Consider the following 18,807-nt stretch of genomic DNA (forward strand, 5'->3'; position numbering starts at 1 on the left):
CGGAGCAGTCCTGACCTCGGCCCAGGCCCCCACTCTCCTCCCCAGGCAGCCGCTGACGGCAGCTCCCAGAGATGGGGATGGGCCCACTCCGCTCCCTCATCCTCTGCCATGCTGCCCGTCAGCCGGTGGCCAAGTGGCCAGCCTGAGCTCGGGGCTGGCTGGAGAAGGGGTGATGAGACACCCCAGGTGGCCCCGGGAGCTGAGGGGAGCGACGGGTGGGGCCCCCGAGCTGTCTCCACTTCTTCCAGGAAGCTCAGGGGCACTATGCATTTATCCCAGACGAGGCCGCGCTGACACAAATCCAGCAGCGCCCTGCTCTGGGCCAGGGGCTGTCAGCTCACAGCCCCGCTGGCTATCTCCCCCCACCCAAAGCTCGGGGAGGCAGTCATGGATGTCTCTGATTAATAAGACATGGGGGCAACGAATTAATCATTATGTAATTAATGCAGCTTGTTTGGCAGCCGTATCTTTCAAAAACACGGCTCCTGTGTGTGAGAAACAGCGGAGGGGGCCCCTCAGTAAACACACATGGCACTCCAGGGGAGGCTACCATGTGTGCCCCAGGAGCCCCTGTACCTGGGGGTCGGCAGCGACAGCCTCGGGCATCTTCTGGCGGGGGGCGGGGGGGGGGCGTGACGCGGGAGCACCTGGCCAGGAGTCCCTGGAGAGACAGAACAGGCGGTAGGGGGCGGGGGGAGTAGGGCAGAGAACAGGGGCTCTGGGCTCAGCCCAGGTCCCTACCTCCCTGCCCAGTGCAGGGCAGGGCTCCCGGTCCTGGGGCTGCTGCCCGCCCTGCTCTGAAAGGAGAAGCAGGAACACATGTTTCCTTGGATCAGAAAATAACGTCGGCTCCCAGATGGGCCATGGGCCGCGTCCGCTCCCTCTCGCGCTTTGTGCCAAGGTCTGTCTTTCTGGGGAGCAGCAGAGGGTGGCGGGCGGGGGCAGGGGCACCAGCGGGGCACCTGGCGCTCGGTCATCGCCTACTGCTGTCTGCCGCGAGATGTGACAGGTGCTGGCAGGGGGCATCCCGCCCAGGATGGGGGCCGGGCAGTGGGGCCTGGGATAGAGCCCAGACCTCCACGCCCCCCGGCCACCCGCCTGCCGGCTCACAGCTGTACTGGAGGTCGGCTCCCACCCACAGGGGACCGGAGCTTGGCCCGCTCGGGCCGTCGTGGCTCCTGTCGCTCAGAACAGAGCAGGGCCCGAGGCCGCCCGCCTGTCCTCCCAGGGGCTGCTCGCAGAGGGCCTGACCCGGCAGAACCGCGGGGACCCAGGGGCCAGGGTCCCAAACCGGATCCAGGTCCAGGTGCCCTCCGTGCTTCCTCCCCCTGCACTTCTGAAGTCTGCACACGCCCGAGGAGACCCGTGGGCCCTTCCTGAGCCCCACAATGCCCCGACCTGTCTCCCAGCAGGCCCTCCCCCGTGACGCCTCCCCAGCACCTACAGGCGGCGCCCTTCCGGCCCCAGCCAGTCTCCCCAGCAGGATGAGGGTTCCCTGCACAGTAGGTGCTCAATGAAGGGGTGTGTGCAACGGCCCCAGGGTCTCCCCCAGCCAAGCTGGTTCACTGAGAAGGAGGGGCGGGTGCGGGCAGCACGTGGGACCCCACAGTGGGCGTGTCCAAATGCCACCCTCTGCGCGGTCACTCACGTGGGCGAGCCATCTCTTAGGCCCCGTGTGCCCAGAACTGTGCAGGGGATACGGGTAACTGGTCCCACCGCCCGTTCCCATTCGTATGTCCCCTCCCCGCCCCAAGCCCGCTGGCTGCCCTGCTGCCCAGCCAGGGCACTCCTGAGCGGACGGGGAACTGTGGTTCAGGCAGGCCAAGGTCAGGGACGGTGTGCTGACCAGACGCCCGACCAGACGAGCCCCAGGCTGCTCCCAAGTGTGCCAGCCGACGAGCAGCAGCCTGGCGCCCCGAGCGGCATGCGGGGCGGCCCCAGAGAGAATGCCGAGTGTGAGATGTGCCGCCCACCTGCCCTAGCACTGCCGGTACCATAACCCAGGCCGGTGGTGCCTGGGCGCCGACGGTGATGAACTGCAAGGGGTGGGGGGCAGCTGCGCCCCTGGACGCTGCTCAGGGGCCTCCCCGTCGGCCGGGGGCCCGGCACACAGAAGAGACACGAGAAATGTCTCGGGCATGGAAGTCAGTACAGATTCCTTCCAAATCGCAAAGGCTACCGTTTATCGAGCGGTCTGCCTATATGACCTTGTTTAAAACCCAGACTGGGAGAATTCCCTGGCAGTCCCATGGTTAGGACTCTGCACTTTCATTGCTGAGAACCCGGGTTCAATCCCTGGTTGGGGAACTAAGATCCCACACGCTGAGCAGCGAGGCCAATAATAATAATAATAAATAATAAAACTGGGACTGGAATGAAGGAATTTGTAACAGCAGAAAAGCCGTTCACGTGGTAGGCAGGGGACACTGCAGGGGCACGCGGGGCTGCAGAGCACTGCGTGCGGAAGGGTCCCATGGAGTATAACCCCAGAGGCATGAGAAACGCACAGAATTCCCGGCGACGGGATGCGACCCGGGGTCAGCGGGTGGGGGGTGGCAGCGGCTTGGGCCTGGAGCTCTGGGAACATGAACTTATGAGTTCACACGCTTCTGTTTTGTCTTTTTTTTTTTTCAAACAATGAATGCATGTTATTATTTTTTTAAAGGATATGACTTTTGGCAAAGTTGCCAGTGAATCGGTGCCCGGGGTGGGGGGTTGTGGGCCTGGCAGGCCCTCCGGGGTAGGCGACTTCAGACTGGGGAACACGTGTGCGCACAGGCATTAATTCAGGAGGCAAAGACCTGCCCCTCCGAGCTGCCTGCCAGCTACCCCAGGCCTTGGCAGTAAGCAGCCATTCATTCATTCATTCACTGATTCATTCACAGATATTTATCACGTGTCTGCCGTGAGTCTCCGGGCCTCTGTGGTAGGCCTGGCGCTGTGGCCTGGGGCCGGGCTGGGGTGCACAGGCCCCTGCCTGCCTCCTGCCGTGTGCCCCCTGCATCCCCGCCCCTTGGCCCCTGTACGGCGTCACCTGCGGCCACGGGAGCCCAGCCCCCACCCCCCCCACCCCCAAGCCGGCAGGCGCCCAAGATGGAACTTCGGTCTCTGGGAGAGACACGGGCATGAGCTGGTTACTGCCTTTTCAGCAAACATAATTCCTTTTTATTAGAAAATTAAAGGCTGGGGCCAGCTTGCCAAAAGCCAGAAGAGCTGAAACGTGCTTTCCTAAGATATGCAGCATCTAATGAAACAGATTTGCTTGTCTGCCTCCTTTCCCACCATCACCTCCCCTGGGCCCACCCTCCCTCCAGTCCCACCCCTTCCACGGCTTGGCCTGGGCCCCGCAGGTCCAGCACCTGGGCACGGGGGGGGGGCTCGCCTCTGGCCCCTGGCACAGGGCAGGAGCCCCACTCCCCAGGTGCCAGCCTTTTGAGAATTATCTCAGGGATTCTCTCGCTTTCCTGAGATGCAAAGGCGCCCGTGGCCTCCGCTAAGCTGAGGGTGTCTGGAGGGAAAGGCAGGAACAATAAAGGACTGGGCTCCTGAGAAAGGAGCTCGTCCATCTGGAGACCCAGGAGTGGCAGCTCCAGACAGCAGGAGGAAGCCAGGGCAGAGGCGAGGAGAGGAGAGGACTGTCCCTCGCGGCCACACAAAAAGCCACCCAGGGAGTTCTCTCTTACTGAAAAGTCCTTGATTCTTCCCTTTCTGCCGCAGAACTCTCATTAATGGGGCAATGGAGGGGCCCGGGGGATGGTCCTCCCGCACAGGAAGGTGGCCGCGCCGCCCCACGAGTCTTTAGAGCTGGGAACTAGGGAACTCCAGGATCGGGTTTTTCTTCCACTAATCTCCCTTCCTCTTTCCTTTTCTTTTTTCTCTGCCGGTCAGAGGTTACCTCCCTGGTTTACAGGGAACCTCAGAGCTGGGTGGAGAAAGCTGGGAGTGACGTGTGTGTGAGCGCGTGTGCGTGCGCATGTGAGAGCTCGTGCACGCGCGTGTGCGCCTGTGTGTGTGTGTGTGTGTGAGCGCGCGTGTGTGCGCAGGCGTGTGCGCTGAATGCAAAAATGGTGACCACACTCTTGGGGTGCCAACGGGGGTGGGAGTAGGGGGCGGGGTGTCTGTCTCAGGTACGTCTGCCCCCGGCCCCCTCCCCACACGTCCCACCCCTCCCCACACTGCTCCCTGTTCAAGGGCAAATCCAACCCCTCACTCCCTCCTTGAGTAACAAAAGGCAGATGGAGTCCCCTTCCACCTGCTCTGACTGAAGCCTCTGCTGTGGCATGTCTAGCAAAACCGCTTTGTTCTGGGGAAAACCAAGACGGAGGTCTGTCCCAGGGCCCGCCAGGGTGGGGGTCAGAAAGGAACACGAAAAGCAGCAGCAGCGTCCCACAGGTCCGCGCCGCCTGGACCTCTTCTTGCCTGAGACACGTGGTCCAGGGAAGCACCACTAAAAGGGCTCTGGTCAGCAGAGTCCGGTCGGATCCCAGCCTAGTGACCACATTTGCCCCGTGGCCTGGGGCAAATTCTTTCGCTCTCCGCGCCTGGCTTGCTGGCCTTTCATGACAACCATAGGAAGCCCCTGGCACAGTGTCAGGTCTCTCCCCCGACCTAGCCAGCTCTTGGGCTGATGGGAGGAGTCACTTTCCCATGGGGCGGGGAGGGAGTGTGGAAAGAAACAGGAGTGACAGTGACACCACTTCCCCAGGGGTGGCTGTGCGGGGTCCAGAGCCTCTGGGAGGTTTCAGAGGAAGAGGGCATGTCCCTGACCCTGGTACCCAGGGTTTCTCTGGGTGGAGGAGGCGCTGGGATCCCTGGCCAGGGTCCTCCCAAAAGGAGGCCATGGCAGCAGCTAGGGGCAGGCAGGGGCCCTGGCCCAGGTGCCAAAGATCTGCATTCCGTGTGTGCACCACTCCCCGCAACGTCGAGGTCCCAAGGCTCCAGGAGGGCACCAAGCCTGAGGCTGCAGCATGGGGCCTGGCCCGCGTAGATGAGCAACCCCCACGTGCTCTGGAGCACTGATGCCTGGACCCCGGGCCACGTGCTTAGAAGGGGATTCAGCCTGGCCTCTGAATCCCTGCGGGGGGGGGGGGGGAGGCTGCAGCATCAGGAGGCTCCCTTCCCCCTTGGCGGTGAGGTGAGTCAGCCCGCCAGCTCGGGGGAGGCGCTGCTGCTGGGCCCAAGGTGAGGAGGTCAGCCCAGCAGCAGACCGGCTGGCTGGGCTGGCGCCTGGGACCCAGCCCACAGGCAGCCTCTGGGGCTCCAGGCCCTCCACCCGAGGGAGGATGGGGCCCAGCTCAGGGCAGGTGGTGGCTTAAGCCTCAAAATCCCCAAGCAAGGGGAGGCCAGTGGGGGGCGGCTGGAGGTCAGGGGAGGGGGCAGGCGCAGGACGGTCTGGGGCTGAGAGAGGGCAGCGCGCCCGGCCAGCTCTGCAGGTGGAGGGGCCCCAGGCCCGGCCCCCCGCTGCCTGGTTCCCCCGCATCCCCGCCCCGAAAACACCCCCGTCTTTGCTTCCCCGGCGCCCAGGGCTGGCCTGTCCTTTCCCGTCCATCTCTGGCCCCTCACCCTTGGAGGGCAGCCATAGCCCACCCACCCGCCTCCAAAGGTGGGCTGTGCGCTCCTAGAGCCGGGGCTCCAGGGAGCCTTGCGGCGCGCAGTTCTCATCGTAATGGTTTTCCAGGGTGCGTAGAGGACACAGCGCCCTCCGCCCTCGCCCCGGACGGCCCCACCGTCCCTTGTCGTAGCCTGCGCCCCGGGTGCAGGGCCCCCACACAGGCGTTTCTGGGTGCCAGGAAAACACCCCTAGCACCAACCCGGCACGCCAACAGCCCCACCTGAGAACACTCACAAACCCCACTTCCCAGATGGGGAAGACTGAGACCCCCAGGGGCCCCCTGCATCCCCGAACCTCAGAGCCGCTCCCCGCCCCCAGCCTGAGGAGGCCTGCTGGAGCCCACCCTTCTCCCCATTTCCTGCTGCCCCTGGGGTCCTCTGCCCCTCCAGCAGACAGGACCCCCGGCCCCATGGGGCGGCAGGGACCACCCAGGCAGAGAGAGCGGGAGAGTGAGCAAATGTGTGTGTGTGTGCGGTGACCCAGCCCACCGGACGCTCCGCCCAGCTGACCGCAGCTGGGAAAACAGGCTCCCAGCCCCCGCTGCCCGCCCCGCCCCCCTGCCCAGCCCCAGCCCAGCCCACCCGGCCAGCGCCTCACCGGGCCCTGAACCAGGAACTGGGCCCACGGCCATGGTCGCCTCGGCCTGAGCCAGAGCCCCTGGCCGCCCCCCTGGTGTCCTGGCTGAGAAGCCACCAACACAGGCTGCCCCGGATCCACACCTGCTTCAGGCCAGCCCCCCTCCAGCTCTCGACCTTTCCCCAAACCGTGAGGGGTGAAGGGTCCGTCCCTTAACTGCAGTGTCCCCACAACTGCCCAAGACCCCCATCTCCCTGAACCGCAGCCCTCCACCCCATGCCCGCCGCCAGCATGCGGGGCGTGGGGCGCCCCCTTAGCTCCCTCCTTCCGGGGTGGGGGGGCTTCCTGCCCTCTCCCACCCCACCAGGTGCGGGGTCTCTGCCGGCCCCGTGCTCCCGAGGCAGGATCACTGAGGCTGAAATTTCAATTAAGGACGAGAAATAATTACTCCGGGGCTCCAGGCCAGCTCAAATGGTGACAGTCCTCGAAATCTGCTTCCCTGGAGTGGGGGGGAGGTGGCCCGGGACCCCGAGGTCAGCCTGGGTCCGAGCAGGCACCTGGCCTTCCCCCACTTTTGGCCTTGAACCCCGCAACCCTTCTGCTGAACCGAGACCAACCTCAGGGCTGCTCAAAAGTAGGGGGTGCTGGGGGGCTCGAGAGGGTGGGAGCTCCTGTCAGGGGGGCAGGGGAGTGAGCCTCCGATGGCTCCGGGGAGCTGCATCAAGGGAAATTAACCATTCAGCCTCTGCCTGTTCCTGCAGTGAGCCCCGAGGCGGCCAGGGTCCCACAGGCAGGGGCTGGGGACCCCAGAAGCAGGACCAGAAGGCTCCGGCCTCCCTCGGGGAGGGGTGGGCCTAGGCAGGAACCACCCCTCCAGGCCTTGGGCCCACCCCACAAAGCAAGGGTCGCAGGTGGGGTTGTTCCTGGGCCCCCGAGGCCATCCCCCATCTACGCCTCAAGAAGCATTCACAGCCAGCCTTAACTACGCCACCCTCATCTCCAGAAAACTCCCTCTCCAGACACGTCCCCGCTCTGAGAATGACCCATTTCCTCTCCAGAAACCCTCTGTTTAATCCAGAATGTTCCATCTCCAGAAATGTTCCATCTTATTTCCAGAAATATCCTTTCTCATCTTCAAATATAGCCCATCTCCAGAAATGCCAGCGCTCTCTAAAAAGGCTCCATCTTAGCTCCAAAAATGCTCCATTTCCAGAAATATCACACCCCGTCTCCAGAGATGTTTCATTTCAGCTTCCAAAATACCTCAAATCCAGAAGTGCCCTATTTTATGTCCAGAAATACTCCAGCATCATCTTCAAAAACATTCCACATTTCCAGAAGTACCGTAGTTTGTCTCTAGAAATAGTCCATTTCCAGAGATGTTTCGCCTCTAACAATATTTGGAATCCAGAAAGGCCTCATCTTCACCCCAGAAAATGCCCTCTAGTTCCAAAAATGCCCCCATTTCACCTTCTATCTTCATGCCCCTCCTCCAGAAAAACTTTGCATCGTCTCTAGAAACGTCCTCATCCTCTCTCCAGAAACGCCATGTCTCATTTCTAAAAACACTCCATTGCTGGAAATATTCCGTCTGCATCTGGAAACGCTCACAGTGTGTCCACAAGGGTCTCCCCCTCTGGCCCAGATGCTGCAGAAACTCAGGAACCCACTTCCTTCAGGATCTCCCGGGGATCTCTCGGCCACCTGCAGGGCCTGCTCATATCCCAGGAGCAAGGATAAAGTAAGAGGTGGGCTGGCAGGTGTCGAGGTCCCTGGAAGCGGGAAGCACGGACCCTCCCGGGTCTGACCCGGGGGCAGCGGCAGTGAGGGGCCCGGGTGGGAAGGTCTGGCCCAGGAAGGGTGGGCGGGGCCTTGGCACCCCCCCCCCACCACAAACGCGTCCACTGGCCCCAGTGCCCGCGCTCACAGCCCCCACTCCCACCCCTCAGAACCACACATGCGTGCAGCCCCACCCGGGCAAGCGCACAGAACACACGTCCCCACCCTCCTCCACGCTCCCCGCCTCTCTGGGCAGGTCTGGGGACCCCGAGGGGCAGAAGGCCGCTGCCGGGGCCCTCCAACCGGACAGGGCGGCCTCGGTAACTGCTGTGTGTCATCCGGGGAAATTCACGGCCCGGGACTCTGGGCTCAGAAGGGAGATGAGGGTGTGCATTCCTGACCTGCTCGCACACCTACTAGGATGGGGCTCCAGAGCAGCCCCGCTGCTTCCGGGCCACGGGAAACGACAGCAAGTTCCTCTCTGGGTGGAACTGAAACTCCACGAAGTCACCTCTGCCCACATGGCCTGGCACTGCTGTCTGGAGTTGCGAAGCCTGTGTCCCACCGAGACTTCACAAGGAGATGCCCCCCTCCCTGTCCCCAGACAGCGTGGAGAGGTAAGGGGTCAGCTGTTCTGCAGGAAGGGGCCTGGAGACATCTGGGTGGAGGGCGGGCGTGCCGGCAGGTGCACGCGTGTGTCCTCACGTGCAGATACACAGGCAGGCATGCAGTACACCTCCAGGCCCTGGACCCGCAGCCGGGAAGGGAGGAGGTGGCCCGTCCGCACCAGGTCTGTCCCTCAGACCTCGGGGCGGCCGTTCTTAGAGCCTCCAGGTGGGCAGGAGGGGAAGGGGGCCCGATCCGGTCTCCGCTCCTGGTGGCATCGGTTAGCTCTGGTCTGCTCCCACGGGAGGATAATTACCATTTATTAGGCCTCCCGATTTACACTCAGCCTCAATTAACTGGAACCTCCCGAGCCCCCTTTTCTGATCCTTTGGGGCCAAGGGCAGACACGACACACCTTCAAGGTGCCCTTCAATTTCCCTCGGCGTGGGCCCCTTTGTCTGCCACCACACTGGCCAGCTCCTGCCCAGAAAGGGGGCTTCCACATCTGTCCCCCTCAATCTCTCTCGTCCCAGAGAGTCATCCTCTCTCCATGGAGACCTCCCGCTCTGGGAATTCACGTCCCCACTCAAAGAACGTTGAGAGAGAAAAGCCGAATCTGAATGGACCGTGGTCTGGGGGGCCAGGACGGAGAGCAGGGGGCGAGGCCTCGCGTGGGACGGCGGGTGGGGTGTCCCCCGGGCTCTCAGCTCCGGGGCCGCAGACTTTCTGGAGGCGTCTGCATTGGTATTCTCCGTCCCTCATAGCCCAAATTACACCGACTCTCCCGGGACCCTTTCATTGCACGTTGTCGCTTCAGCAAAAGGTTATGTGCGAGAATATCAAAATCCTTCCCACATATTAACCAAAAGAGCGTTTTTTTTTAATGCACAGGGAAAACGCGGCCAATTTTACAGTATCTGAGATGAGAACGGGTGTTGGACTGGGTGGCACCCGGCAGTCCCTCACCTCTCTGCACCCTCTTCCCTCGATCAGAGAGGCCGGGACGGTGGATGTGAGGCTGGACCCAGCAGTCGCAGTCACGGTCACATGTGGAACCAGCAGAGCCCGGCTGGGGGCAGTGTCCAGGTGCCGCCCAGCAGGCGTGAGGGCAGGAGAGCTCAGCAATGCCCCCCAGGCACCCCGGGCCCCTTCCCACACCTCTTCTCTTCCCCACGCAGCCCCCTCCTTCCTTTTATTTTATTTACTTTTGGCTGGAGAATTTCTTCAAGACCCAGTTTGAATCGGTTCCTCAGTTGTGACATTTTACAGATGAGCGTCAAAGACGTAATCTGCCCAAGATCAGCAAAGGCTGGGGTGCTGAAAGCTGGGGTGCCGGGATGGGAACTCAGGCGTAAGCTGGGGGGTGGGGGGGAGACTAGACTGAGCAGGGACTGCAGAGGCCCAGGTGGTGGGCAGCCTGATCCCGGCTCTGCCTGCAGTGCTAGGACCTGCCAGTTTTAAGAGAAGCAAAAAGTGGGAATTTTATGTGAAATCTGCTATTTCTTAAACCCTGTGTGGGCCACACAGCGCCCATCCGAAGGCATCATCAGTGGACAACCTCTGGCCTGAGGTCTCCCGCCCAGTCTCTGGCCCCTCCTGGGAGGGTGGTCTGCTCAGACAAGGGAGCCAAGGGCAGACACGACAGAAGTTTCTCCCCCGAGTGAAGTGGGGGAGTGGGAGAGGGCAGGACTGCAGAAAGTGTTCTAATTCTCTAGGAGATGGCTCGGGTGCTCTTCTGTCAGACGGAGGTGATGGCCGAAGCCCCCAGTGCGAGAGGCTCAGAGGGACCCGTAGGATGGGGCGGGGAAGGAGGAGGAAGTCCCAGAGGTCAGCTCCCTTCACCGGCAGGGTCTCTGCCCTATCGGTCATCCCCGCTGCTCAGGCTACAAGAAACCCCAAGATAACTGGAGCCCCGGGCAGGTGCGGAGACACCTGGGAGGGGCCGCCCCTGCCTCGTGTCACAGCAGGTGATGCCCTGCGTGGCCGGCCTCCTCCAGTCACCGCAGTGCGAGCCACGATGCCAGCTCCCCTTGCCCCCTCCCCAGACAGAGGGATGGTGTGGGAAGGCCTGCCCTGCCTGGGACGCCGCCCGCCCTGGGTCGCCCCAGCTGAGCGTCTTACTGTCCCCGAGGACCTTGACCCACAGGTGCCTGACTCCTCCAAGCCTCAGTTTTTCCATCTGTGAAATGGGGACAACAGGAGACTTTCCTTCACAGGGGGTCTGAAGACAGGAAATAAGTGCTCGGGGGCCCAGCAGCAGGAGGTCTTGCAGAGAGGATGCTCTGAACAGTAGGACTCCAGGTACCAGTCCTCTGCCCCCTGCCATCCCCACCGCCCCCCCTCCTGCCCCATCCCTACCGCCCCTCCTCCTGCCCTCTCTGGGTGTCCTTTCTCTCCATGCTGAGCTTCCTTCTGGGGAATTACAATCTGCTGGGCTTTAATTACTGGTCCCCGTGGCCCGCCATCTCTCTCCCTAGCCAAGATGTCATAATCCCTCTGGCTGGGGGCTGGGCTCAGTTGCAGGCCGCGCAGGCCCCTGCCTCGCCCTGGAGTGGCGCCCCAGGTCTGAGTTCTGTCCAGTCCACGTGCCACCAATTACAATCAGAGGAGGCGGGCGTTCTCAGGGAGCAAACTCAGGCCCTGAAGGGTCACGCTGGCCCCACCGGGTCCTCCCACTTCTCCCTCATCAGCCCCAGTGCACCCACCTCCAAGCCGCAGCTCCAGCCACGCTCCCCGCCCAGAGCACCCTTCTTTTCCCACTGCCTTCACAGCAGTCATGGCCCAGACTCCATTCAGCCTCCACCCCTGCCTCTACCTCTCCTGCTCCCACCGTCTGACCTCCAGAGCCCTGCAGGTTCTCTCCCACCTCCAGGCTTGCTGTAAGGTGTGCCCGTGCCCTTCTTCCTCTGGGAGGCCCACCCTGACTCCCCTGGGACAGGGACAGGGTGCTGTCGGCAAACATCTGAAGGAAATGAGCCTGACCTATGACCCCGGTGCCCATCAGATGCCCGCCCCGCCCGGCTGTGCACACAGGGGGACGGGGCAGGCTGGCGCTCAGGTGGGTCCCGGCAGCCCCGGGTGTGCCCTCTGCTCCCACAGCCTCACCTCCAAGACGGCGAACAGGGCTGGGGACAGTGCAGACATGCATGAGGTTGGTAGACTGAGGTTCAAGGCTGGACACAGAGGGTGGTTACAGTGACCCCTGAGGAACAGCCACTTAGCCAGGAGGCTGCAAACTGCGGCCTGGGTCTCAATCTGGCCACAGGCGAGTTGCCGGATTAGGCGACAACGTACCCTAACCAGAAGATGTCACGTAAACACCTGAGTACCAGTTCCTAAGAAGGCGGGTAACGGCACCTGGGCCACATCCCCAAATGCCACCCAGCAGAGCTGAGCTGCTGCCCCCCACGAGGACCACGCGGCCCCCCTACCCTCGGTAGATATGCCTGCTGGCCCTGCGGGTCCTGCAGGTTGGAGGGCCCTGCGCTGTGCAGACACGAGCTCATCCCGGGTCACTCCTGGGCCACACGCCTTTGTGTAAGCAGGATACTGTGGGAGGAGAGACGAGGCCTCTCCGGCCCTGGGAAAGGCAAGAAGGCCGATACCGCGTGGGTCAAGGTGCTCCTGGAAGGTGGCACCCTGCAGGCCCGGGCGGGCAGGGTCTCTGCCTGCTTCAGTGCGAAGGGCTTTTCGTGGGAGAAGCCAACATCTGCCTGTCTCTCTGCCAGCGCTGCGCTTGGGAATGGACAGAGGACCTTTCTGGTCCCATCGACACCTCTAGTGCCTCATGACACCATTTCTGGCCCCAGAACCCTCCCCTGGGTCAAGCTCCCCCTAGGAACGTGGGATCTGGTCCAGCAGGTACATCCCCTCCCTTTTTCCAGACACTCTACCTTTGATAATGTAGTTTCAGGTGGGCCCAGCGAACTCCTTAGTCCCCTGGAGGCTCCTACCGAGACGACAGCCACCTCAACCCCAGAATGTCCCCCGGAAGCACCGAAGGAGTAACAGCGCATCTCCCTCCCAGAAGCCAGCAAACCCAGGGCCCCTGCCGTGGCAACGCACGGTGCTCTGGTTGGACAGACGCGCAGGCAAACGCTTAACGAGCTTCTGTGCGTCCGGATGCAACGGGCCCTTGAACAAACTTGACCTGGTTTTCCTTACCTTCCCGACAGTCCAGTCAGGAAAAAGCTGTGCTCCCCACAGCACAAAGGGGCAACTGAGGCTGGAGGAAGCATGAAAGGCCCATGCTCGTGGCCGGTGCCGAGTGCGTGCAGTGCAAGGGGCAGGGCAGTGGGCCACCTTCTGGACAGTCGGGTCCCCACAAATGGGAGGTGAACCGGTTCGCCCGAGCGCCTCCCAGTTACAGACCGCGACAACACCTGATTCTGGGATGCAGGCTGAGGGTCTCCTGGCTTCTTGTTATTACGGCTACTTGTTCCATGACTGCAGGGCTTACAGGGCTGACTGGGGGCCAGACAACCAGGCCAGGCAGAGTGTGACCTGGCCCAGACTTCTCCAGAAAGGTCTTGGTGGCAATGGACCCAGGAGTGCAGTTCCTCGGTGGCCAGCGGTTCCTGGCCAGGCCCTGCCCAGGCTGGTGAACAAAACACGATTGAGACCGGAGCAGCTCCGGGCTGGCGAGCCATCTGCTCCCCACGTGAGCGGGCACCATAGCCCTACACCCCATGCAGCTCGGACCTCAGAGCTGAACAAGCTCAGAAGTGCTGTGAGCGTGACAAGGCTTGCCCTTGCGCACCCCAGCTTCCCAGGGGTCCTGCAGAGGGAGGACCCCTCATCGTGGGAGTCTGGGCCTCGGGATCAGAGGACGGGGTCCCCAACCTCTGACTCCGTGACCTCAAGCATGCCAATTCTCTATAAAACTGGAACCACAAACGCTGACTCGCAGGATGTGTGCAAACAGGCCCAGTGCCCTGCATATGAGTGGGCATCTATGGGGCCTGGTGGCTGCCACCCCGACACCCAGGCACACACCCAAGCACAAAGACACAGCACAGAAATGCCCAAATGCCCACACTCGAGGGAGGGTGGCTCTTAACCTCGACCTCCTGGATGGAGCTGTTTGTACCTCAGAGAACATACCTGGGAGTGGGGCACCTTCAAAACTCAAAGGAGAGGCTCAAATCTACCGTGGACACGTACCCCCAACACCTCGCCACCTGCCCCCACCTCCAGGTCCGCTCCACTCTGGGGGCCGGGTCTCGAGCTGGCCCTGCCCTGCAGTGGAACCCCGCCCCATCCTACATCTCTGGCCGCAGCCCCATCCTCTCTCCGGCTGGGGGATGTGAGCAGAAATGGCTCAATCAGGATATAATCGTTTTTAATTAACGTGCAGATCATTTCACAGGCTGATCTCCTTGGAGACCAGAGGGAAGACGGTCTTTTAAGATTTTCTTTTGCCTCCCCCCACCTCCCCCTCCCAGTCGAAGGCCGCCCCCCTTCACCCCCCAGCCGCAACCTTGAAAGCAGCACAAAAGCCTGGTGCCTAGATCCCTCTTGGGGCCATTAGAAGGAAAGTGTGTGCTCGCACACAGATAAACACGCACGTGCCCAAGCTCCAGGGCGCGCTCTCCCCCTGGAAATGCGCGAATGGGATCAGAGACCCACAGACACGGTACACGTGGGGACACACACAGATTCACACACACACACACACACACACACACACACAGGTATGCATGCACGCACACGTGCCCAAGAATGTACAAACGGCCCGAAGCACACAGACATGGGCACACACACCCAGGCTGGCAGGCACGCCGACCCCCAAGAACACACAAACAGGATCAGACACACAGACGTATGCACATGCAAGCACACGAGAAGGCGTCCAAGCCCAGAGACACCACAGAAAGGCCCAAATACCCACACTCGTGGGAGGGCTGCGCACAGGGGGGATAGAAGGCCCCTGTCCTGCAGTGCCTCGCCCCCGCATGCACCCCGGCCCTGACCTCGGACCTGAGGGGGCCCCACAGGGACCCACGAACAGAGAAGCCACCGCCCAGGTCTTGCCTCCCTGCCACCCACCTGGTCTGGGTCCTCCTGATCTCCAGAGCCCCCTGAACAGCTGTCCCACTCTGCCCTGAGCGAGCCCACCCCAAGGTCCAGCCTTTCCGGGCCATGCAGGTCTGGCCAGCCCCCGCCCGCACTGGGAGCCTTGCCTCCAGCCGCTCCTTTGGGTGCCCAATGAGGCTGGGGGCCGGGGGCTTCCTCTCTCCTTTTTTCACTTTAAACAGGTCCTTTCCTTCCCCATTTTCTGCCTCTACCCCCCTTCTAATCCCTTTTTCTCCGTGTGCCTTTGCTCCCAGCCTTCCCTCCCTGCCTCCTCCTTCTTCCCCTCCCTCTTTCCCCTTCCTCCCCAGGGGCCTCCTGGGGTCAAGCTGAGCCAGAGGGAGTGGGTGAGATGTCGCTGGTCCTTCCCCACTGCCCCGCAGTGGCCGTCTGTGCCAATACCCACTCCCAGCCACTGAAAAGACCCCGAGCTAGGTCTCCAGATAGGTAAACGGAGGCCTGAGGGAAGGGGCATGACCCCTGGGGTCCCCTGACATCTGCAGTCCCACCGTCTCTCTGCACTTGCTTTGGGTCCTCGGCTTTTCCTCCTGGAAAATGGGATGGCAAGGAGGAAGGGGGAGCCGTGTGGAGGGGCCACAGGGAATCCACGGCGGGCCAGTGGCAGGCCGGTCCCTTGGGTGGCCCCAGGTGCCGTGGACATCGTGGCCACAGCCAGTGTGCATGACACACACGGTCTGGGCAGCCTGTCTGGTGCTCCAGCCGCCAACATGATAGGCCAGCCAGGTGCCTCTCCTCTCTTGTGGTCTCAGTGCCCCCATCTGTGAAATGGCCAAGGTCAGCCTAGAAGACCCCTAGGGACTCTTCCCAGATGCGGAAACCAAAAGGCAGGTCAGTAGCCCATTCGTGGCCACTACAAGGCCCAGCGGCTGCTGTGTGACCTTGGAATTCACTTCCCCTCTCTGGGCTCACACTTCCTCCTGTGTCAAAGGAAGGAGGTCAGACAGGCGATTCATTGCCAAGGCTCTTTCGGCTCTGAGAGAAGGTTCTAGATAGTGGGGAGGAAGGAGAAGAGTGTTCCACTTATCAGGGAAAAAACGAGGAGCCCGTTTCTCCCGCTGCAGGTGGGAGCAGTGTCATTTTGAGGAAATCATTTTAAACGTCAAAAAAAGCTCTCCACACAAATAAATCCACTACCTCATTCATCGGGGCATCCAGAACGTGGAACAAAAGGGGAATATTAAGTGAACGGTGGCACATCCATCCAATTGGAAAAGCCTGAAGACGTTAGCTGCGCTGTTTATGAAGAGCTGGTTACAAAACAGGAAAAGGCTCCCGTTAGCGCCAACGAAGTGCAGGATATACGTCTGAACATAAAGAATGCCGACAAGTCTCTAAAAAACAAACCAACTGCCGAGTCAAGAAGACCGTGGAGAAAGACCACAAAATACTAACATTGTCACAGCCCACCGAGGCTTTCTGTAACCTTTTTTATTTTTCTCTACTTTTCACATTTTTCTATTAACCATATTTTAAAATATATACATTGAAAATATCGTTTAAAAAAAAAACAAGGACTGAACGTCTCCAATTGAGAAACTTTCCCCTACCGTTCATTCATTCATTCATTCATGACTGATGCATTCACCCCTGTGTCCATCGGCCAAAGCCCACGGCTCATCATGGCCAGGATGGGCTCTCACTTACAGGAAAGGGAAACCAGTGGGGGAGGGAAGACGCGCCCCCCTACCCCGCCCCTACCCCAGGATCTACACCAGGGGCCTGTGCTGTATCTGGCCCTCGGGTGAGCAGAAATCGATCCTGCCAGGTCCTGCTTTCCTGCAGCCTCGGCAGGCCTGCCCTCAGCTGCCAGGGCCTCACAGTCTAGCCTATGGGTCAGAAACCCACGCTTAACGGCGGGGAATGGGGACCGGGGGAACGCGTCCACCCCACGTCCTCGGCAACAGCCCCAAGGCAGTAGGCATAACCCCTTTTCCCTTGAGGCCACACAGCTGCTATCTGGCTGCGGGCACCTTCTCTGGGCTCAGATTCCCACCTCCCCAGGGTCCCTGAGTAAAGCACCACCCCACCAGGCGGGAGCACAGCACGTCAAAGGTCCACACTGCGGCCTGCCAGGTTGGGGCTGACAGGTTTCCCGGGAGGGTTAACTCTTCCCACACCTGGACGGAGCCACAGAACAGCTGCCCTCCTCCCGCAGGAACGCCTTCTTAAGTAGAAGGATTTCCTTCCCCTGACCGTGTTTGCTGGGCCCAACCCTCGGGAGAAAAAGGGGAGAGCCCCCCTTAGCGCCCTGCGCCGCTGCCTGGAACCCAACGAAGGCAGATTTCCACGGACTCTCCTTCACCCCCGCTCCCATTCCAACTAGCCCCGACCCCTTTCACCCCTCCCCTCCGCCCCCAAGGAGCAAAGGAATCCGAGCGCTTAGCTGACCCTGCGGCCGCCACTTTGAGTCGAGCCCCCCTTCAGGACTGCGGTCCCCAGAAATTCTCCGGGCCAGCGCTCCCTTCGCGGGAAAAGAGAAGTTCCCACCCCTCTTCTCCCCTCCCCCAGCCCCTAGGGGAGGGGCGAGGGTCCGGATCTCCGGGTCAAGGAGCAGCGTCTGCTGTGGATCGCAGGAGACACACACTCCGACACACACTCCGACACACACACACACACACACACACACATACACACACACACACACACACCCTCGAGATCACCTCTGAAGCCCGCATTGTACAGGAGGGGAGGAGGCTGGTGGTGGGGGGCCTCGACGTGCCTGGAGTCACCAGCCAATCACCAAGCCCGAGAGAGGCTGGAACCCACGACCCGGGCCCCGAACCCAAGCCTCGGGCCTCCACTGCGCACCCCACCCCGCCCGACCCATCCGACGTCAACATCTCTAACCCAAACAAGCCCCTCCCCCTAAGGAGTCCCCCTCCCCCTTTCCCTGGCCAGGGTCAGCAGCCCCCGGAGAGACCGAGCTTCGACCCCCCCCACCTCCCCCCGTAACCGCACAGGCGCGAGGTTTCATTGTCAACCTGGCCACTGGGGCGCGCGCGAGGCGGCGGTGCAGGGCAGGGGAGCTATCGCGGCCAGTGGGGAGGGGTCTCCAGGGGAAGTGTTTAGAGCAGCTCCTCTCGCTCCGTCCAGATCCGGAAGCCGCCCGGGGGAGAAGGAAGGCGGGGGCGGGGAGTGCGCGACCTCCGCGCTCGCGGGCTGCAAGGAGGGGCCGCGGCAGCCGGAGGAAGCGCCCGAGGCGTCGGGGGCGCCGAGTCCCCCGGGAGGCTGCGCTCTCGGGAAGTTTCCCACCAGTGGCCCGGAGCAGGACTGGGAGCGCAGACACCCCTCCCCGCCTGACCAGCTCCCGGGCGCAGATTGCGAACTTGAGCAAACTCCTTCCTTCTCCGCTTCCCTCCCCTCCCGTCCGCGGCCACCGGCCCCGCCATCTCAGACCCCAGCCTTAGGCCAGTGGCGCTGTCGCCAAGACCCCTCACCTATGTATGGTGGAGAAAAGGGGAGGGAGGAATCCCCAGCACAACCAAACTGCGGCCAAAAAAAAGAAAAAAGAAATTCCTTCTGAGCCCGATTTCCTCAACCGGTGTGGAAAACCCCAAACAGGCAGATCTGCAACTCTAGCCAAGATCGCGGCGCGGCGGGAGGGGTGCCGGGGGCGGGAGGCGACCCCCGCCGGCAGCCCCGAGAGCCCTCGCGCCCGGATCGGCCCCCCGAAGACACAAAGCTCCGCCGCCAACAATACCTGCGGGTTCCTCCTGGGTCTCCCGGGCGCCAGCGCTGCGCGTCTCGCCGCCTCCCTTCCCCGCGCCGCCTCTCCTCCTCCTCAGCTCGCGCGCGCTCTCCCTTCGTCTCTTCCAGAACGCGGCGGCCGGATGAGATCCTTGGGAGAAAAAAATGTGAGCGCTCGCACGGTTCCTTTCTCTCCGCCCGCCGCTCGCGGCGGCCCGGGGCTCGCTCCTTTCTCCCTCGCGCTCCCGCGCGCGCCGCGCCTCTAGCGCCCCGCGTTTCCTTCTCAGCAGACCCTACGAGCGCCCTCAGTAGCCATTATTCTCGGGCCACCGGGGGCAGGAGGTAGAGACAGCCCAGTGGCCGCATCCACTCGGCGAGCGCGATGCGGGCACGGGGCGCGCGCGGGGAGGGGCGCGCGATGAGGGGGCTTGGCTGCGCGCAGCCCGCGCCCCAGA

General features: G+C 62.1%; 1 protein-coding gene across 6 annotated transcripts in view; it reads right to left on the reverse strand.

Moving 5' to 3' along the window:
- Window positions 1–18,807, reverse strand: part of RAI1 (retinoic acid induced 1) — a 105,068-nt gene that overhangs the window by 51,800 nt on the left and 34,461 nt on the right. For 5 of the 6 annotated variants that reach the window (XM_030861169.2, XM_060291005.1, XM_060291007.1 and 2 more), the window contains exon 2: window positions 18,366–18,503. The exons of the other annotated variant lie outside the window; for it this stretch is intronic. The gene's annotated coding sequence lies outside the window, so the exon portion shown is untranslated. The remainder of the gene's footprint in view (window positions 1–18,365; window positions 18,504–18,807) is intronic. 6 annotated transcript variants of the gene reach the window in all.

Source organism: Globicephala melas, chromosome 20 (genome assembly GCF_963455315.2).
Source record: "Globicephala melas chromosome 20, mGloMel1.2, whole genome shotgun sequence".
NCBI classification, from domain to species: Eukaryota; Metazoa; Chordata; class Mammalia; order Artiodactyla; family Delphinidae; genus Globicephala; species Globicephala melas.